The 20,656-nt window shown below is 35.7% G+C and overlaps 1 protein-coding gene across 1 annotated transcript in view; it reads left to right on the plus strand.

The window, feature by feature from the left end:
- The window catches only part of RYR3 (ryanodine receptor 3), a 194,180-nt gene that overhangs the window by 26,596 nt on the left and 146,928 nt on the right, over positions 1–20,656 (plus strand). The window lies entirely within an intron of this gene.

Raw genomic sequence — 20,656 nt, forward strand, 5'->3', positions numbered from 1 at the left:
ATAGTTGACATCATTATTCTCAGACCTGCCTTTCTCCTAGTATATAACTCTTCTCAAGCCTCAGCACATAACCCTTTTAGCAGACTAAAAAAATTGTTCTGAAAAGAGGTCTGAAATATTTGTATGTGGAAAAATGTTACTTGAAATAGCTTTTTCATTCTTGTTATAATTAAAATAATGTCAACATTCTCATCTGAACATTTTAACAAAGGACAATGAGTGGTGCCTTTGCCGTGTGATTGCCTTTTCTGCAGTATAAGAGTTTGTAATTTGTTTACAGTACATGTAAAAATACTATGTTATCTGACTGCATTAGTAAACAATAGATGGCCATAAAGTATGAAATCTTCCTCACTGTAAAATGTGGTTCCATAGGTAACAATATTTGGTAAGTATTTAATAATGATTATCAGCTAAAGCTTTAAGTCTCCTTTTTTGAGTTCTCCTATAGAACTCCAGAGAAGTAATTTTTGAGGATGATCAGTATCTTCAGAACCTTTTTGGAACAAAAGAGCTGAAACATGCTTCTAATATATTTCATTCACTTAATAGTCAAAAGGTTCTGTATTCTAATTACGAGTTTCATGATTTTAACATTCAGCCTGATATATTTATTATGCATTTTTCTGCTGTGTTTATGATTCAATTATTTGGCTCTTATCTCTGTGAAGGAAATGTTATTCCAAGCAATTAACTCAGGCTTATCCTTAGGGTTTTATCATAACAACCACACTCGAGAGATGTCATGCTGCTGAAGGTTACTGAAGACACTATGCAGCCTACTTTCCATTTCATTGGTAGCTTTTTCTCACTTGAAATGTACCAGCTGATAGCATGAACAGTCAGCATTCAGTAAAAATCTGATAAGTGAAAAGGCTCTTTGTTATTGTATGCTCAGTGAAAGCATGCTTGAGCACTGTATGCTTGCATTGTACAACGTGCCTTTTTTCAGCAGCCTGATGGAAGGTGTGTACCTGAGGGCTACACTGCCCTAAGAGTGCCTGTAACTTTCCTAGTACAACTCATTATCTTGGTGCTATCATTTAAAGAGAAGATATCTTTGCATGCTCATTTAGTTACTAAGCAGTCAAGGAAGGGTGGAAGTTTTTCTGTACTTGTTATCCTACTGTTCTCTACTTTTGCTTAAAAATCTGGTCTGAGGAGAAAGAGATGTTCCAAAAGATCTCCAACAGACAGCCAGATTTTACCACCATGCATACAGATATATATGTAAAATTTGATTAGAATTTGGATGATGACAAATAGGTTCAATTCCATCCTTTTATTGTGGCTCTATCACAGTTTCTCACAGATGTTGAAAAATATTTTGTAAGGCAGAGTGTATTGTTGACTACAAAGAATGAAGAATAATAGAATAATGTTGACTACAAAGAATGAAGAATAATAGAAGGGTAATGGGGCTTGCTGATATATCAAATAATTTTTATCTGATTGATTTCACAGTTATAACTTCTGTGCTGTTGCATAATTTTGGAGTATGTATGGGGTTTGTTTTTTTGTGGTTTTGGTTCTCTTTTTTAGCATTTTAATACACATTCATAGTTATTTCACAGTTTTAATTTTGGCTGCCAATAACGTATTCATGTTAGATTGAAATATCAATGTTAACCAACTAACATGACATTCTCAACCTGGTTCAGGATCAATTCAGAGCTCCCTGGGTCCCAAAATAATTTGAAGTAAAATACTTAACTGATCTCATCCTCAGATCAAAAAGCACTTTACAAATTTCACTATATGAACAAGACTTTACACAAAACCTTAAGTGTTTTCCAGAAGATTTCCCACCCATTCCCCAAATAACAGGAGGAGAAATTATCATGGCTCTCACTTTTCCCACAAATAGACTAGTGGTAGGAAATTAAGATCCAGGTTCAGATTTTCAGGAACTTTATGTAAGGGATCCAAGTTAAGTGGACGTCAACAATAGTGTTCAGGCAAAAATCTGTCTTTGTTTCCTAATATTTGTATCTGACATACACAGTGTGTACCATCAAGCCTTCATTTTTGACACTTGAATGAATGAAATCAAGTCCAGTAAAGAGTTTGTTTATGTAATATCTGAATTTACAAAAGATGGTTATGACTGTTCAATGAGTGATAGTTTTCTGAAAGTTTCATGACTTCCAGGTCAAACCACTTGTAATTTTTAGACAAAAGCTACCAAGATGACAGTGTCAGAGAATAAGTCAGTAGTAACTGCTTGAACATCTCTTTATTATCTTACTTAAGAACTCAAATTTCTGTGCCTTACCACCAATGAAAAAAAGTAGTATACTAATTTCATCTTGAGATAGTGGGGGATTTTAAATTAATAAATTAATTGGCCTATATTGTTTATTTAATCTTGAATGAGTGCCTAAAAAACTCAAAAAACTCCATGATTGCAAAAATATGGTGGTGGTAAAGTCTAGGCTAGGATGGGAATGGTAGAACTGATACCAGAATGTGGATATACAGATCTTATTAAAAAAGAACAAAACACAAAAAAAGGAACAAATGTGATAAACTAACTTTAAAGAGCTATGCTTTGGACTTCATCCTAAAAATGATTACTGAACTTTTACAGAAATTACAGGCATTCTTTTCTACTGTGTTCCGTGATAAAGTTTATAGCAATCTTCAATGTCCTGGCTTTTTTATGGATCCAAGGTGATAATTAGAGATTATGTTTAAAAGGAGACAATAAAAACTTTGTAGCGGAGACAGAATATTTATTAATCCAGGATAAGCTACAAAGGAAGCAAGTACTAGATTTTACAGGAGGTGATGCCAGGTGCATTAGTTTGAAGAGATTTTTCTCCATGCTAATGTTTCATAGCTGTGTCTTCCATATATAAGACCTGCACTAATTACTCTAGTCATTTATTTCCAAGGCTTTGGTCTTGTCTGGACACAACTATGCAAAATCTCATCCATTCTCTAATTTCAGACACCTGATTTGTCATTGAATTAATTTTTAATCTGATCTTTTAAAATTATTCTATCAAAATCTGAACATTTAATTATCTTTCTATATTTTGTTTTAGAACAAAAATGTTTTTCTTGCGTAACTCATGATGAAGAGAAGGTATAGCAGATGCACTCTAAATCTCTATCTCTCTGATACTTCTGTTTGAAGTATGAGTGGAATTGATGTGACTTAGATCATTGATCTACCCAGTGGTGATAAAAATAGAATGAGAGGTTTTGCTGGATATACTTTGCAGGTTTAGATTAACAGAAAGTTATAAGTTTTGTGTGAAGAAAAATGCGGTTCTAGATTTGGGAAAAAAAAAAAAAAGGAAAAAAGTCACAGAATACTTGAATATTCATATCTCTAGTAATTCTCTTTCCCCAGATGAGTTTTGTAGACATGAACATTTTGAAATAATGGATGTCAGGCAGAAATTTCTGTGTCAGAAATTCACGGTGGGAATATAACAGTTTCCCTGTAAGACAGTTTGAAGTGGTGATAGATTTTGTAACTTTGTAATTTCCTTTTTCTTCATATGTCAAGAGAGAGATGAATCCAACTTAGCATATGTGCAAGCATAAAATCAGTCTCAGTATTCACAATAAGAAAATCTAATTTAGCTCTTAGTGATAACTAAGGTTTCACGGAAGCAGGCAGTATGAATTTTTAAAGTCCAAGCACACAGTAACTTGTAAACTTGAGGAAGAAAATTTGTTTTTCTGCAAGCATCTGCATTTGAAACAGGATATCAGAAATAAAAAAAAAAAAATTGCTTGCTCACATCTGTGTGCTGCATTGGTAATCAGTTGAACCAGATGTTTATGGTGTTGTAGCATAAAAAACCTACAAGTGTTCTGTACATGTTGGGACATATGCCAAGCTAACACACTATGAAGACTTTACCTTTTTCTGCTGTATTAAGTGCTCAGTGAGCAGTGCACTTGTTGCTGATTTTGAAGTTACAAAGTTCAAGCATTTTATAGGTTCTTGCATATAATCTCCTTGCACAAGCAGAACTAAGATCTTTGCTGAATGTTTTTCCTTTTATTCTTAAAACAAGGTGTACGTGGAAAAGAAAGGATAAGGTGGGGGGGATTGCTAGATAAACAAAACAGACAGAGATACAAACATAGTAGACACGGGAAAATGGAGACAATGGCAAAGACCTGGGCTCTTCAGCTGTTAATTGATGGCCCATTAAGAGCACACAAGCAGCATTTGGAGAAACACATCTGGACTTTGTAACTGATAAGGCAGCAAATATGAAGGTCTTTAAAATATTTGAAGGTAATCAATAAGACTGCAAATTTTAGGAAGAGCTGTTTAGTGGAAGGGGAGTGGGGAAGAGAAAAGTGTCGCTAGGGGATTGACAGGTGGAGCTATAAAAAGGCTGGTTTTGCATAACAGTGCCCAATGAGTCTGCTTGCCGTGCAGCCCTATGCCTGATCACAGCAGCTTATTTTCCTACTTAATACTCACTATTTTCCCTGTGCATGAGTGCTGTAAGGAGTGACACTAGCGACTGGAATCAGACCTCAAATGAAGCTCTGCTGTCTATGTGGTGCCAGCAGGTGGAGCAAGTAAGAGCATCTTCATCAGTGGCTCTGGGCTCTGTGGATCTTAGAAGGATTGACAGTTACTGAGTGAACTGGGGTGAGGTTGAATTTGAGGCAGGAACTGGAATCAAACTTTGGGTGAAGGAACACACATTTTCTGTACCAGCATCCAGAGCAAGCAGGAGTTTCAACATCAACTGCTGCTGAAGGACCTTGGATCATCGGTCCCACACGCAAGCTGTAGGGGTCTGGGTGAAATGAATTGAGGGTCTTAGTGCCAATAGCTGGCATGGGAGCCACAGTTCTTAGGGCCCATGTGCCTAAGCACCAACTGCTTGGGTGACACTGGAGTCAACATTTTCCCCTCACCTGCATCATGAGGGCCATGTGTGTGTAATTTGCAAAGCAAACTTCAAGCTGGCAAGTAAGACACCCTAGTATTAGGCAGAGGGCCTAAGCAGATAATTGAGGGAACTGCAAATTTTTGTGTGCTTGTGAGTCTAGAGAGCTTCACTAACAAACTTCAATCCTCATCCTGAAAATAATTTTTTTTTTCCTATTTTGGAAGAGTCAAACACTGGAACAGGTAGTCCAGGAAGGCTCAGAAGTCTCTGTCTCAGGACATATTTATAACCTAACTGGATAATGGTTCTGAGCACCTCATTGATGTTGATGCTACTTTGAGCATAGGGGTAGAACTAGACTTCCAACTCAAGATAGAAACAGAATTTCTGCGGTTAGAAAAAACCTCTGAGATCACTGAGTTCCACATTGTTCATCACTGAGCACTGCATTGTTCACCACTAAATCATGTCCCCAAGAGCTGAATTGAACCCAGAGATGGCAATTCCACCACTTCCCTGGGCAGCATATTCTAGTGCCTGACCACTCTTTCAGTGAAGATTTTCTTAAGATCCAGTCTAAACTTCTACTGCAACTTCAGACCATTTCCTTTCATACCTTTCAACCTTCATTTCAACCTTTCCCTTGTTATCTGTGAGAAGATGCTGATACCCACCAGGCTGTAATCTCCTTTCAGGTAGTTGTAGAAAGTGATAAAGTCCCTGATGTGCTACCCCCAGGCTTATCTCTAGCAAGCCTCGTTTTATCCCTTTCCCCTTCAAATCTAATTTAAGGCTCTTTCGCTGAGCCCTGCTAAAGCCTATGTGAAGATCCTTTTTCTGCTTTGGGACAGGTGTGTCCCATCTGTTGTCAACAGGCTTGATGTTTTGTAAACTGATCTGTGATGAAAAACCACAAAATCCTGCTGGTAACACCAGGCTCAGAGCAGTTATTCATCTGTGTGATTTTCCTACACCCACTTTCCCTTGCAACTGCCAGAAGAGAGAACACTACTGGTGCTCCAGATCCCTCAATTAGTTACCCCAAAGCAGTGAGGTCCCTCTTGATATTCCTCAAGCTTCTTGGGACTTCATTGCTGCCCATCTGAAAAACCATTAATGGATAATAATTAGAGGGCTGTACCAGTCTGGAAAGTTTCTTGGTTACATCCCTAACCTGGACCCCAAGGAGGCAGCAGACATCTCTATGGCTTGGGTCCAGGCAGCATATTGATCCCTCTGTTTGTCTCAGAAGGGAATCATGGAGGACTTTTTTGTCATAACTGAGGCAGTCATGGTGTGTCAGGTAGACTAATTCACCCTGGACTATTCCCCAACCTGTCCATGTTGCCGTGTGCCTTACCCTCACTCCCAGAGCTCATTTCCATTGTACAAGGGCACTTGGGAAGGTGAGGTAGGCTGCCAGGGGATTCACCAATTGCCTTGAGCAGAGACCTGGCTCCATTCTCCTCATCTCTTAGGTCCCCCCCCTGCTGCCTGGTGACAAAACAGTTACATATTCTTTGCTTCTTGTGATATGGCTGGCTGGTGAACATAATTTGGTGTGAATTTGTAAAGTGCAAAGTATGTAAGTGATTATTAAACATTAAAATTTTCTGAACTTATCTGCTGAAAACATATCAAGGTTTGGCTCTCTAATTTGCTTGTGAATGTGTTGGCTGATTTTTGGTAGAGCAAGTGTCAAAATTCTTAAGTGAACCTTATGAAGTAAGCAAGCACTGCTAACGTTATCTTGGACAGGAGCAGTGGGGAATAAAGCAATACCGACTTTTCTACAGAAATCAACTTAATTGCAAAATTAAGTGCAGTTTCCTTTGGCACCATCTAATTCATGAAAAAAAGCACAAAGCAAACGAATATGCCTTTATTATTCTTTGTAACATCATTAGGTATATACTGAGAAATATTCTTCCTAAGTTTACAGAAATCTTTTCAGTAATTGTGCTTGCCCTCAATTATTGATCCAAGGTAATGACATCAGTGACTGACCATGTAGTTAACTCACATATTCCCACTCAGTTTGCCAGAGTGAGTGATCTGTCATGTTTTTAGGACATTTCTACTGCTTGCTGATTTGTACTCCTACTGGAGTAGCAATAATTGTAAGACTTAAACCACTATGCAGGGAAAACTGCCATGCAGCTGCTGGTTGGTGATTTGAATATTTTATTTTGGAGAGTACAGTTGATGAATATGATTCATTTATGCACTTTCAATCTCCTGTTCCAGTCAGTTCTTGTCTAAACCTTGAGTATTTCACTTTCTATAGCCCAGCTTTTCTAATATGTGTGAATGCTTGACATGGAATGGACGGCAGTTCAATGTACTTAAATTTTCCCATTTTATTTCTGTGCTAGCTCTCCTACTTTATTCAGTCTTCTTTTTTTCATGTATTTTGTATGAAGACTGTTAAAGTATCTGTTGTGTTTTTCAAATCCTGTTTGAAAGATTTCTGTTGTAATTTTCCTGCATCTGTTACATTTTTGCTTTTCAGCTGTAACAGATGTGGATGATTACTGAGTATTAGTGAAGTTTTTTAAAAAACCAATTTCCAAAAATAGCAGAGTTCACTTCTGAAATAAATTTCAGCAGTCATAATTCAGGATTGTAATGGATAGTTAAGGTCAAATATACATGACAGTAATTTATGGTTTTCAGAAGTTTTTGTTGAAATATGAATGTAATTCATCTTAGCAGATGTCTTTAAAAAGTTTTACTGATAGTAAAAACCCAACAAATTAACAGATGTGTGCATATACATAGCGCAGTATCAACATAATGGAGTATGGATTAAGAAATGGAAGATACAGCTGGATTTCAAAGGTATTATATCCTGATATTAAGCATATTTTAAAATAATTTGTTGGCACCATAGCTCTATAAACGATAAAGTTTCTTGAATTCTGTGGTTTAACATTAGGGAAGTAATTGTGGCTGACACTGAGTCTTGTTTGTATATATATATACCCACATAAAGGAATTTGCCACTGAAATGTATCAATTTTCTAGTAAATTTTAAAAACTATGCCCAGAATTCTTTTTGTCTAGGTAATATATACCACCATATATGTGATGTCACACTGTTCTAAAATTCTCTCAATAAGTATACTATCAGAGAAGTTGAATTAATAGTTTGAGGAAGAGCACTGCATGTAAAAATTCTTCAGTGTCCTCTACACCCCTTAATATGTCTGTATATTGAGTGAATGTTCAAATATACATTATTATATCTGTATATTTGCTATTACAGGATAACTACAGGTATTGGACTTCCTTTAGAATTCTTTGTCTGTATAATTTGTGATACCCCATGTACACATATAAATTTGAACCTGTTTCATAGCTTTCCCATCTTACCAATCCTTGTTTGCCTGGCAGCTCATCAGCTTTATGTTCACAGCCATATTTATGTCTTGTTTATAGAAGATTTGGAGAAGAAGCTTCAACCTTAATCTAAGCATCTCTTTTCTTGATTAAAATCTCTTTAAAACCCATCACTGTCTTCCCCAAGATATAAAATAGTTACAAAGAATCATTTAATAATTCTAGACCCTGTGATACCTTGCATTTCTGCTTCAGACCTATCTTATCTCATACTGATGTCATATGTTTGGGTCATTGACAAAAAAATTATTTATATGGCAACATTCCATCTCTCATGGCTTTTTTTTTCCCCCTTCCTCCTAAAATCTGGATAGATAGCATGTAAATACTTATTGGCTATTCACAGGCTCACTCCGGTTCTGAGACCTGATGCAAAGTCCTGAGTCTTGCAAACCCTCTGTGTGTTTAAATGCTTCTGTCTATTTATCTGTGGTTTTGCTGCCTAGATCTGACAAGCATGACTTAAATTCAGGTCACTGTGACATTGAAAATCTCCTCTGAGAATACTATTTAAAAAAAAATAGTATCTGTAAAGGTTTCTTCTATCTTCATGTAGAAAGCAGCTAGCCTACAACTTCACATAGTGACTGAGCAAATTCTGCTTTGTTTAATTTTTTTTAGGACTTTTCCAATTTGTTTTGAGTTCCTAAAATTTAAAGAAGACGATTTTTTGTCTCATTATATGGCCCTTATTTTCAAAGCTGTATGTATCCCTTTTGTCAACAGTGGATATAGACCATGTTTAACATCCTGAATGGTATTGGGTTCTGTAAAAAAATCCATATGATTTTTGACTTAAAGTCAGCATTTCAGTTTCCTGGTAAAAGCTGTTAGTCCAAAAGGGAAACTTTACATCTTTAACAAAGTGTGATATTAAATAAATGTCTGTAATATTGATAGTTGATAGTTCAGAGAGACTAGTCATATACAAAATACATGATTTAAAGAATATGCTAAAAAAGTGCATACCCATTCTCATTTTGAAACAGATATGATCTAAATGTTTGTTGCTGCTGGTATCTTTACTAATCTGGTAGTGGTCATGCACTAAGATTCCAAAAGGCTGACGGCTTCTATTTGGATTCCTTCTTGCTGTCAGGTGTCAAGTTTTTTAAATTGGTTCATCTGTAATTGAGACAAGACACTGGCCATTCCATTAATATTTATGGTCATCTTTCAAACAGTAAAAATTTCTAAGCTAAACCCTACAGATTGAGTTTATTATGCCAAAATTTCTTACATTTGTGAACTTCACTTATGAGTTAATTTCTGCAATGAAATTTATTGTAAATTTGTGGTGGGTGTCCTATGTTATATCTTCCCATTACTAACTGCTTCACTTGCACCAGATGTAAAAGAAATGGGCAAAACAAACAAAATATATGCAACTATGTATATACACAACAATGTAGCTTACATTCATTCCTCTGTCCAAAAGGATGCTCCTTCAAAATGAACTATAACATCTTCGTTTCCTAAGTGTATTTCTTCACTTGCTTATATAACCTTTACCAGAGGTTATGAATGTGAGAGTTGCAAAGCATGCCAGTTCTGACACCACAACTCATAGAATCATAGAATGGTTTGGGTCAGAAGGAACTTTAAAGATCGTCTAGTCTAGCCCCTGCCATGGGCAGAGACATTTTTCACTGGATCAGATTGCTCAGAGACCTGTTCCAATGATGGCACATCTACAGCTTTCCTGGACAACATGTTCTGGTATCTTATCACCCACATTCTAAAATAGTTCTTTCTTGAGTCCAACCTGAATCTACACTCCTTTAGTTTAGACCTGTTGTCCCTTATCCTGTCCTTACAAGCCCTGGTAAAAAGCCTCTTTTCATCTTTCTTATAAGTCCCCTTAAATATTGAAGCACTTCATTGAAATCTCCCTGAAGCCTTCTTGTCTCCAGGATGAACAACCCCAGCTCTCTCAGCCTTTTTGATGAGAGCATTGTTACCACCGTCTCAACCTTTCTTGACAAGAGAGCTGCTCCAAACCTCTGACTGTTTCACAACCCTCCTTGGGACCTAACATGTCCATCCTTGGTCTAACATGTCCATCCAGTAATAATGTTAAGGTACTTAGGCAGGGCACACCTTTCTTGGATAATTCCACTTCCTTGATCAGCATGGTGTATATTTTCATGCTTTTAGTCAATCTGCCATTCTGTTAATTATCATGTATGCTTAATGTCACTTCCTTTCTGTTGTGGTTTAACCCCAGCCAGCAGCCAAGCCCCATGCAGTTACTCTCTCCCACACCAGTGAGATCAGGGAGATAATCAGAAGGGTAAAAGTCAGAAAACCCCTGGATTGAGACAAAGACAGTTTAATAGGGAAAGCAAAAGCTGTGCACACCAGCCAAGCAAGACAAGGAATGAATTCAGTGCTGCCCATGGGCAGGCAGGTGTTCAGCCATCCCCAGGAGAGCAGGGCCCCATCCCCTGGAATGGTAAATGGGAAGGCAAACACCATCACTCCAAATGTCTTCCCTTCTTCCTTCTTCCCCCAACTTTGTATACTGAGCATGATGTCACATGGTTTGGAATGTCCCTTTAGTCAGCTGGGGTCACCTGCCCTGGCTGTGTCACCTCCCAACCTCCCATGCACCCCCAGCTTCCCCACCAGCATGGCCATATGAAAAGCAGAAAAAGGCTTTGGCTCTTTGCAAGCCCAGCTCAGCAATAACAAAAACATCTCTGTATTATTAATCCTGTGTTCAGCACAAATCCAAAACATGGTCCTCTATCAGCCACTGTGAAGAAAATCCCTGCTGAATCCAGAACATTTTCTTAAAGAATGACAGGGCTGTGCCTGATAGGACATGACATATTTAATTTGCCTGAGATGCACCTACCTGGTCTGCACAGCTAGTTTACCTCAGCTCTATTAATGAGTCTTCTCTTTCTCATGCATTACAGTTTAAAATCAAAGGAGTAATTTTAAAAGAATATTTAGTACTCAGCTTTAATGATAGATGATAGATAAATATTTTGGATATTACACTTGGTCTTGGCATTTGGTCCCTTTGTGGTCACTCTCTCATGCTATCTCATTCCCACAAAGAACTGTATAAAGGGAAAGGTGGAGAAAGCTGTGATACAAAGGGCAGCTAACTATCTAAATTCTTCAATGGCAACCACCTGGATTTGGATTAAAAATAAAAAAGAAGCAAAATGGTCAATATTATGCTACTTGACTTTCTGAAGCATTTTTTTATTCAAAGAAGGTGGGTTTTTCTGTTTTTGTTTGGGGTTTTTGGTGGAGTTTTTTGGTGTGTGTGTGAGTTTTATTGCTGTATATTTGCTTATTCTGCCTTGCTGATGCCTTGATATAAGATAGGGGAGTATGTTCCAGAGTAGGCTTTTGTCCAACCACTGTTGAAGGCGTAGACTGACAACGGAAACCCCAACTCTATTTTTAAAATCTTCTGAGAACTGTCAGAAGGTGCTGTGTGAATTTCCATTAAAGAACTCTGCTGTCATCATAAGGATCCATTTGCAGTGAACAGGCTGTAGTTACTGGGAGAAATTTGTATGCTTACTGGGGAAGACAGGCCTCAGACAGGCCCCACCCTTGGTACATTTCTACAAAGAAATAGAGGCTTTTAATTTATCAAAATATGTTAAAAACAACCAACAGCCAGTACTGGAAGTAAAACTAAATCTCCTGAGAATCCACCTCCCCCTGACCACCACTGATTTAAGATATGCTCTGGATATTGGTTTCCTTCATTTTTTTGTGGGTTTTGTGGTGATTTACAATATGAAGTGCCCAAGCACACCTCTTTTTTAGATGTTAACACATAAGCTTACCAGAAGATTTATTTATAGACATTTAAGCAGAGGAAAACCCAAGATGATATATTTATGTGACCTCTTCCTGTTTCAATTACATGACTGTGATGTCTGTATTTTGGGACCAAAGTATTCATGCAGTATGCATTTCTGTATGGAGGTCTTAATGAATTTTATCATATTGCAGCAGACCTGTATAAGCTTTTCTAATTACAGAAGTGAAAAATATAATTAGAAACTTTTATGAATCTTTCTTGGTTCATAAGCTGACTCTGATTTAAACCTTGCTTTAGGTTATCCTTGGATACATCCTCTAGTAAACAATATTCCAATATAAATTTATGGAGCAAGTATGTTAGTATTTATTGAAAAATTTTATCTTTACTATTATAAGTGGACAGTGTGGGGAGAAATGCTTTAAAGAAATGTACAGAACATTCGTGTCTCTTTGGCAGAATGGCAAAATGTAACTGCTATGAGACAAAATTGGTAGTTCTGTAAACAGGAAACATTTGCTTTGCTGGCATGTATGTAAGAGAAAAACCAATAAAAATGGAAATGTAGTTTGGGTCTTTTTTTTAAAAAAAGGTAATAATTAAATTTGTCTGTATAACTTACCTTTCTTAGCAGTTTACAGTTTTCTTTAAAATTCTTCCCATTATTATAATTTGTGATTTATCTATTTTGTGATGAGCAGGCACAGGTTTTTTTCTTCTGCTGCCTGATAATATGATTGAAACTCTTAAACATGTAAATACTGAATAGAATATGGTAATGTGGGTACCTGTTTCACAGCCTTTTAAGTTGAATAGAAGTGTAAGGTTACCTATAAGAGCATTTGAATTAGGACAAAGTACGTCCAAACATAAGTTTGAAAATAATTATTAATTTCCAGAACTTTTTAAATGTTCACACAGCTTCAACATGGATCATATACATTGCATACTGCCTCTTTGTTCTGTTTGTTTATAATTTTATAAGGAAGCATAGGATTAAAGTTCATATTGCTCATATTAATTTAAAAAGAGGGATTTGAGCTGTTGAAGAACTTGGTGACTTGTCATTATTTTGATCTGAAGAAGAAAAGAGAATAAAAGAATACACAACAAAACTGTCCTGGAAGACACAATACACTTTATTTCCCTATGTTCCTTCTTAGTTTATGTCCAAAGAGGAGGCTCACAAATTGTCCTCCTGTCAAAGTCTGCAGGCTGAGGGTGATGGCTCCTGCTGTTTCACATCACCATGTCTGTATCACACCTTTCCTCGTGTGCTTGGTGAGGCTAAGCTGCCTCTAACAGCCACCCACTATTCAGGGGGCCTCAGGATTCCACAGACATTGTAGTTTTGTCTGGGGACTGCTGATCAATGCTGAGCCTTCAGTAAAGACCTGCTAGGTGGCATTTATAGTGTAAACTAGGTAAATGTGTAAGCCTAGTAGGGTGTAGATAATTTTGGTTGGTTTCTTTGTTTCTATGTCTTTTGGGTTTGGGTCAGTTTTGAGACTTAAAAGCATTTTTGAGGTTTTATTTGGTTTCCTCTTTCTTTTTTCTCGTGACTAATCAAAAAAAAGAAAGAAGTTTCTTTTTACCTCGACAAAGAGTAGGCAAAATGAAAAATCCGTCATACACTTGCTTTGCAACTGTAATAAATTTTTTTTTCAAGTGAGAAATATCTTCCAACAAAAACAAAGTCCAAAATATTCAAAACTTCAATTAGTCAAATCTGTACTGCATAGCATACATGAGTGTGGATGCTGAGAGAGAGAAACAGATAGTTTCCTAGGCATGGTTCTGGGAAAAGCTGTGAGAAACTCAGAGAAAAGAATTATAAACAATTATCTTAAGTTGCTGCAGCTGGTGTTTGTGAACATGTGGAATGTGTTATGGAAATATGCTTACCAAAGGGTGGCTTCTTAATTAACTACTCATGTGAAATGCATTGATTAAATGACCAATCAGGTCCACGTGTGTTGGACTAAGATCTAAAAGAAGACGTCTCAATAAACGCAAGACCTTTTACCATTTTGCCTTCTGATACAATTCTGTGTCATCTCTGACTCACCTGTGACACAGGAGTGTCAGTCACCGTGTAACAATGAACAATTATTTTCGTTATTTAGAATGGAATTGCTTTAGCAAATAAATAAAGATTAATGTAGTGGAGCTTTTAGAAATTTCCCCCAAGGATTTTTTTGTTGACGGTTACAATTCAGTTATTTGGCAGAGGAAAAGTGATACAACCATGAAGCAAGACTTCTGATGTAGTTATGTACTTTGCTCTGAATCTGATGTGCGTGGACATATGTGATACACAGTTGTTCTTAATTGAAGGAAAATGACTTTATTTTTGCGGTACAGGAACCTAAACAAACTGAATTGTTCTAGCTAGATGGCAAATGAATGCATTAAGTTATTTTTTTGGATCATAGCCTCAAACCAAAAACAACCCAAGATTTAATCAAAGAAGCTTTTAATTTTTATGAACTTAATTAGGAAGTGTAAATATTTAAGACTGTGTTGCCTTGGTAAATAATAAATTCAGCAGCCAGAATTTTTCCACATCCTTTATCTGAAGTAGAAGAGCAGCAGCAGAAATAATATGCAATACCAGAATGGTTTTCTCTATCAGTTTTATGAAATTAATTTTTCACAGTATAAAAGGGAGAAAAAAATACACATTTGCCAATTGTTGCAGTAACAATAACTGAAGCAATAAATCCCAAAAATAGTGCATGAGTTTATAGGTTTGAAAAGTTTTGTTCTTTTCAAATGTGGAAGTAGTGGAATCCTTTAATATGGTGTTTTATGAAGCTCCTGTTTTAGGATTAGTGGAATAATTGACTGCATCTACTAAGAAGCTGGAAACTAGTTAATTATGGACACTTTTTAAATGGATCATTTAAATGGATTTATACAACAGAAGCACATGGTTAACTCACTTTATACTAGTATTTAAGAAGTCTTGGTATGCTTCATCAGTTTGCTAATTTGAGTCACCTTTCTTCAATTACCTTTTTTAATGAGTAAAGCAAGGTATGGATGTGCCAGATGTTCATATACATCATCAGCCTTATATCAGGTGTAAAATTTTACTCTAGCACAGAGACTGATCACTCTACCAAAAAAAAAATAAAAATAGATCAAGTGAAAGAGCACTTTGACTTACTTACTTCTATATTTTCACCGTTTTCTGTTGATTTAGACTTGCTTCCCACAAAGCACTGTCTAGACATTCAATGTCTAACCTACATCTTTTCTTAAAGCTGCTGTATTACCCATGACATAGGTGGATATTGAATATATAATCCTGCCTTTTTTTGTTAAAACTGGCTATGATGCATTATTTTTTTGAGAATAAGACTTAAACTGTTTGTGTAATTATTATGGACATAAATAATACGATTAAAATAATTATTTCCTCTATCTAAGTGAAATATGTATATGAATATGTATATGCTGAGCATGATGTCATATGGTCTGGAATGTCTCTTAGGTCAGTTGGGGTCACCTGCCCTGGCTGTGTCACTTCCCAGCCTCCCCAGATTCCCCAAATTCCTTGCCACTGTGGCCTTGGAAAAAGCAGAAAAAGCCTTGGCTCTGTGCAAGCCCTGCTCAGCAAACAAGGAACTGGCGGGCGCAAACAAATTTTCCAAATCCATCTTTGGATAGAAGATTATTAACTCTGCATGTGGTTCCTTATTTTGTGAAGAAAAAAGTAGATTGCTGTAGATTGCAATTTCTGGTGAACTTCGCTTGTTTTCCAAGATTATTTCAGAAAACTCTAAAGAAATGCAGTCCTATAGAAGAATCATTTTGTAGCCAGCGTTCAAATGCTATCAAGATGTCTATTTTCATTCTGTGCTTTGTGATAGAGGGAGAGATGTGAGTAGAATGTTGTCTATCAAAAGGTGAAGGTCGCTGTGGATTTTTACTTAGTTCATTCTTTTGCAGCACTGATCTATAATCAGCAAGTGTCTCATTAATCAGGTCTGTATAGAGCATCAGCTCCATCTGCCTGCTTGTTTTACCATGTTTTGTAGATATATGTTGGCTTTTTGTAAAGTAGTATATATTTCTTGAATGAAAGGATGTATTATCATAATGGTTTTCCATGGTTTTACAGAAGAATGTACTTTTAAACAATTCTGTATCACTTTGCATTTAAGTTAGTTATTCCTGTGAAAGTACCTGCCTGAATGTTTATCATAGCTGTGAGTAAATTATAGGCCAAATATGTATTTTTTTGAGAAAACTCTTTCTTGTAGTATAATGACAAAATTGATTATCTAGAACTGATTAATTTTAAATGCCATGTCAATTTTATTTTATCAGTTTATTTTCAGCACTGAATATTATAGGGATTAGGTATATGTTGACTCAGTAGGTAATAAACTAAATGTATGGTATAATTTTCCAGTAATATTTCCAGCAATAACCCTATTCATGGTTCAGTGCTTGATAATATAAAATATTTTGAATTGTGTCTATTTTTGAATACAACCCCTATTCAGATTTATGTGTACTGTGTAAATCACTACAACTCTAAATTATGGAATATATATACAAAAAAAATGAAGAAGGAGTTTCACTAATTGTTGGAATTTTCTTATTCTCAAATTCAGTATTGAAAAACTAGTGAACAGAGCCGTAGCAAGGTCATGTCAACAATAAATTAATTCACCTTGATCACTGAATTCCTCTGCAGCAAGTCAAGTAATTGAGTCATAAAAATCAATTTTTCTTATGTTTTATCTTATTATTTTATCACAGAAAGCTCAGTTTAAGTTCACCATCACTTTATATTATAAAATCTGAGGATGAAAACAGCCTGAACATCAAGACAAAATAGTGTTTGGTAATGAACTACAGGACTGTGGTCCTTTAAAAATTCATTTTTAAAGTTATATAGTATACTGCTTAATTCTGTATTGCTGAAGACTAGGAATAAAAGTTTTCTGTTAAAAAAAAATTTAATATATTCAGAAAAGACATACTTTTGTGTAGAGTCAATTTCTATTTTTTGTAACTCATTCTTACAATTAGAATATATTGAATTTGTAACTATTTTAGAAATACCTTTGTTTCTCAGTTTATATTGACATTACTATATAGTCAAATTTGGAATACAGCTTCAGCTCTAGCCAAAGCAAGTAGAAATTTACTTTTGCAGTGCACAAAATTATGTGGTTACCTATTTTCAAAAAGAACCCCAAATCCCCCAAACTGTCTTTTTCCTTTTTCCAAAAGTTATGCACGTGAATACATGAAGGGACTAGCTACATGACACTAGGTAAATTCTGCAGTATTTCAGACCATGTGGAATATATTTTAGCAATTTTAACAAATTTTAATGCATAAATCTTCTTTGATTTGGGATGGTGTTACTTTGTGACTGTCCTTTTGCTAAAGGGCTGAGAGATGAATCTTAACAAGATAAAAGATTTCTGGACTGAAGGGGAGAACTTCCTCTTCATTCAGAATAAAAAAGTTAAGAATTGCTATGCATCTGTGTTTGTGAATAGATGGAATGATGGTAGTAGAGAATGTATCTCATGGTTAGCTTGATGATGCCACTGATGGGAACCAGTTATTACTAAATGATGCTTAGAATGTGTGTACTTTTTGAGGAAGAATAGCAAAAACAGTTTCTTGTGCAAATGGCCATCTGTAGTGGACCATTGTTTATGGATGTTCTTTCTTCCCTGTGATTCTGTGAACTCTAAGCCTGTTTTATTAAAAATCAACCAAAAAACCACCCAACCAAAGCAAACAAGCAAACAAACCAAACAACAAAACCCCCACAAAAATCCCCCACAAAAGCCCCAAACCCCACCTCCCAAAATAAATGAACTAGGAAATGTCAGAGCTGCTAGATGAAAAAAAATTGCACTTTAAACACTTACTGAATCAAAATAATTTAAATTTGTTTAATTAATGGTTCAAAAACTAGGCACTGAGAACAAGGTACTGCTGAGACATGGTCTGTGTTTTCATGATAGCCTAGCAACTCCATAAAACTCATTTCTATTAGCATCTTCAGGCCAGAAAAGCAATTACAGACCTCAGCCAGAATGATGGTTTTTTCAGTGAGAATACGTTAATACTGAATCATCTTAACAGAGAATAATTGTCTCATTTGCAGACTGTATTGGCTTTGCTAATTCTTTATGCTCAGTCATGAATGACTACTTTTTAAAGTTTTTCTGCAAAACATTCTGAAATACCATATAATATAATATTCTTGCCACTTTAAAAAACTATTGAAGTTTTTTATCTTACATAGCAAATACCCAGCTTGTTAAGTGTTGTAGCACAAAGGAAAGGGCACATGGGCCATTTAGGGGAATAACATAAAACATCAGTGTTGAATGCTGCATAAATTTTTTAAGACATTCAGTGCTTTTATTTTGAGATTACTGCACTTAATGATTGATAAAGTTTTTCTGATGCCAGTGTAAATTCTAAGTGCTTATTTTTCTGAATTCTAGAACATGAAAATATTAATTTTATTATATTAGGAACTCTTGCCCTTTTATGCATGTGGATTTAAAAATAAAATAGTTAATTTATTTGATTAATTCTCATTTTAAGTAAGTTTTACGCACGTTCATAGAATCATACAACAGTCTGGATTGGAAGAGATGTTCAAGATCGTCCGGTTCCATCCCAGTGCATGGCTGGGGAAACCTTCCATTAGACCCGATTAATCAGAGCCCCATCCAACCTGGCATTCAACACATCCAGGGATGGGGCATCCACAATTTCTCTGGGCAACCTGTGCCTGTGTATATCTACTGTAAGCCTACATTCTTTCAGTTTGAAGCTGTTACCCCTTGTCCTTTAAAAGATAGGATGTGCCCCTGTAAAAAATCTGAAGACATAATTTTATTTTTTAGGGAACAATGAATTACAATATAGGCTACTAATGTACACCTCTGTGGAATGATGAATACTTTAGTGTAGTAGGGAAAATAAATACAATTTGAGTTATACAGAAGTAATTTAATGTAATGAAAAGTGTGTGCTAAGTAGCAAATCTCAATTTTATTCTAAATTTAGGTATTCATAAATTCATATTTTAGTATTTTAATATTTTTACCTCTAAAATATGTATTTTCAAATATTGATACAGGAACTAGATGATGAAAAATATTTTAAACATTATTTTTATCTTACATAGAAATGGAAGCAGAAGCAACAGGAGGAAAGATAATTTTTTAGCATCAATTAATTCTGTCTAACAGCTACATTTCTTAGAATTGTTTGCAAATATGTTTCAAATTCTTTTTCTGTATTATTGAAACCACTACTGATTGTCATGCAAAGCTAGAGATGAAAAATACTGTCTATAACTGATGTATCTGAAATGTAATAATTGCCTATTTCAGTAAGAAGTGGTAAGCAGGCAGTGAAGGGTCACCTAACAAAAAGCCCTGTAACTTGCACTCACCTGTGAAATCACACAAGAGAAAAACTTTTGATTGATGCTTTTGATTTCCCTCTTTAAAGGGAAAGTGTGTCACTTAGTTCCTTTGGTGAAAATTGCTTTCCTTCTGCCAGCTTTTATTTCAAGTGCCCAAAGCCGTGGCAGTGCCATAGCAGTGCAGTTGCATAAGGGCAGTGTAAATAGCAGCGCTGCTTTTAGAACATAATTGTCCAACTGATCTCAGTGCTCAGCACAGGCGGCTGTTGTGTATCTGCTTTGATAATAATAAGTGACACCAGTAGGACTTTGTAGCTGAAGGGGACAGTGACATATCATATCGCTCCTGTTTTATCAGCTTCTGCCCCCTTAAAAACTTGTCAGGCAGTGTCTTTTGGCAAACAGTGACATACATGCCTGTAACAAAAATAAGTGCTTCTACATGCTACTCTCTCAGAGGTTTTTTCTTAGTTAGTGGACAAGTTTTGGAAAATAAAATTATTTTTAATTCTGTATATAGCTTTGACACAGTCAAACACTAAAATTAATCTCTTTTGGCTTGCTTATATCAGCTTTAGTGTCCATAGTAAGAGGTGAAAAAGGGCTTGGCACTTTATGTGTTCAGCATTGTATTATGCAGCGATTTGTAAAAGTGCTTTTCTAGAATGTTCTTACTCTTGGGATATGTTTTTTGAGGATCAAGCTCTTATGACTGAACTTTCACCTGAAAAATGCCTCTTGGATCTTTGGTTGTACACAGAGATTTCTATATTACATGAAAACTTAAAAGTTAAGATTCTGCATTCTGAGGAATAGTGTTGATAGTTTACTGTGCTAACAAATACCACTGTTGTTTGCAAAATTGCAGTAAAGGTTTTTTACTGTAAGCATTAAAATATTTATCTGAGTAAAACTGAGTAACAGTGTCCTTACAGTTTGTTTTATATAGGTAAAGAAACAAAAGGAGACAACAGTTGCAAAAGCCTTGGAGACAGTGTGCAGTCTTTGTCACTTTGATGAAGTCTTGAATGTAAATCTCTATAGAAATCTTTACATGTTTGTAGATCTGTCATAGATATACATCAAAAGAATCTCTGCATATGAACATTATATGATTTAGAAGTATATTGCATTAATTTTCAACAGATGTTG

The sequence above is a fragment of the Zonotrichia leucophrys genome, chromosome 5, assembly GCF_028769735.1.
Source record: "Zonotrichia leucophrys gambelii isolate GWCS_2022_RI chromosome 5, RI_Zleu_2.0, whole genome shotgun sequence".
NCBI classification, from domain to species: domain Eukaryota; kingdom Metazoa; phylum Chordata; class Aves; order Passeriformes; family Passerellidae; genus Zonotrichia; species Zonotrichia leucophrys.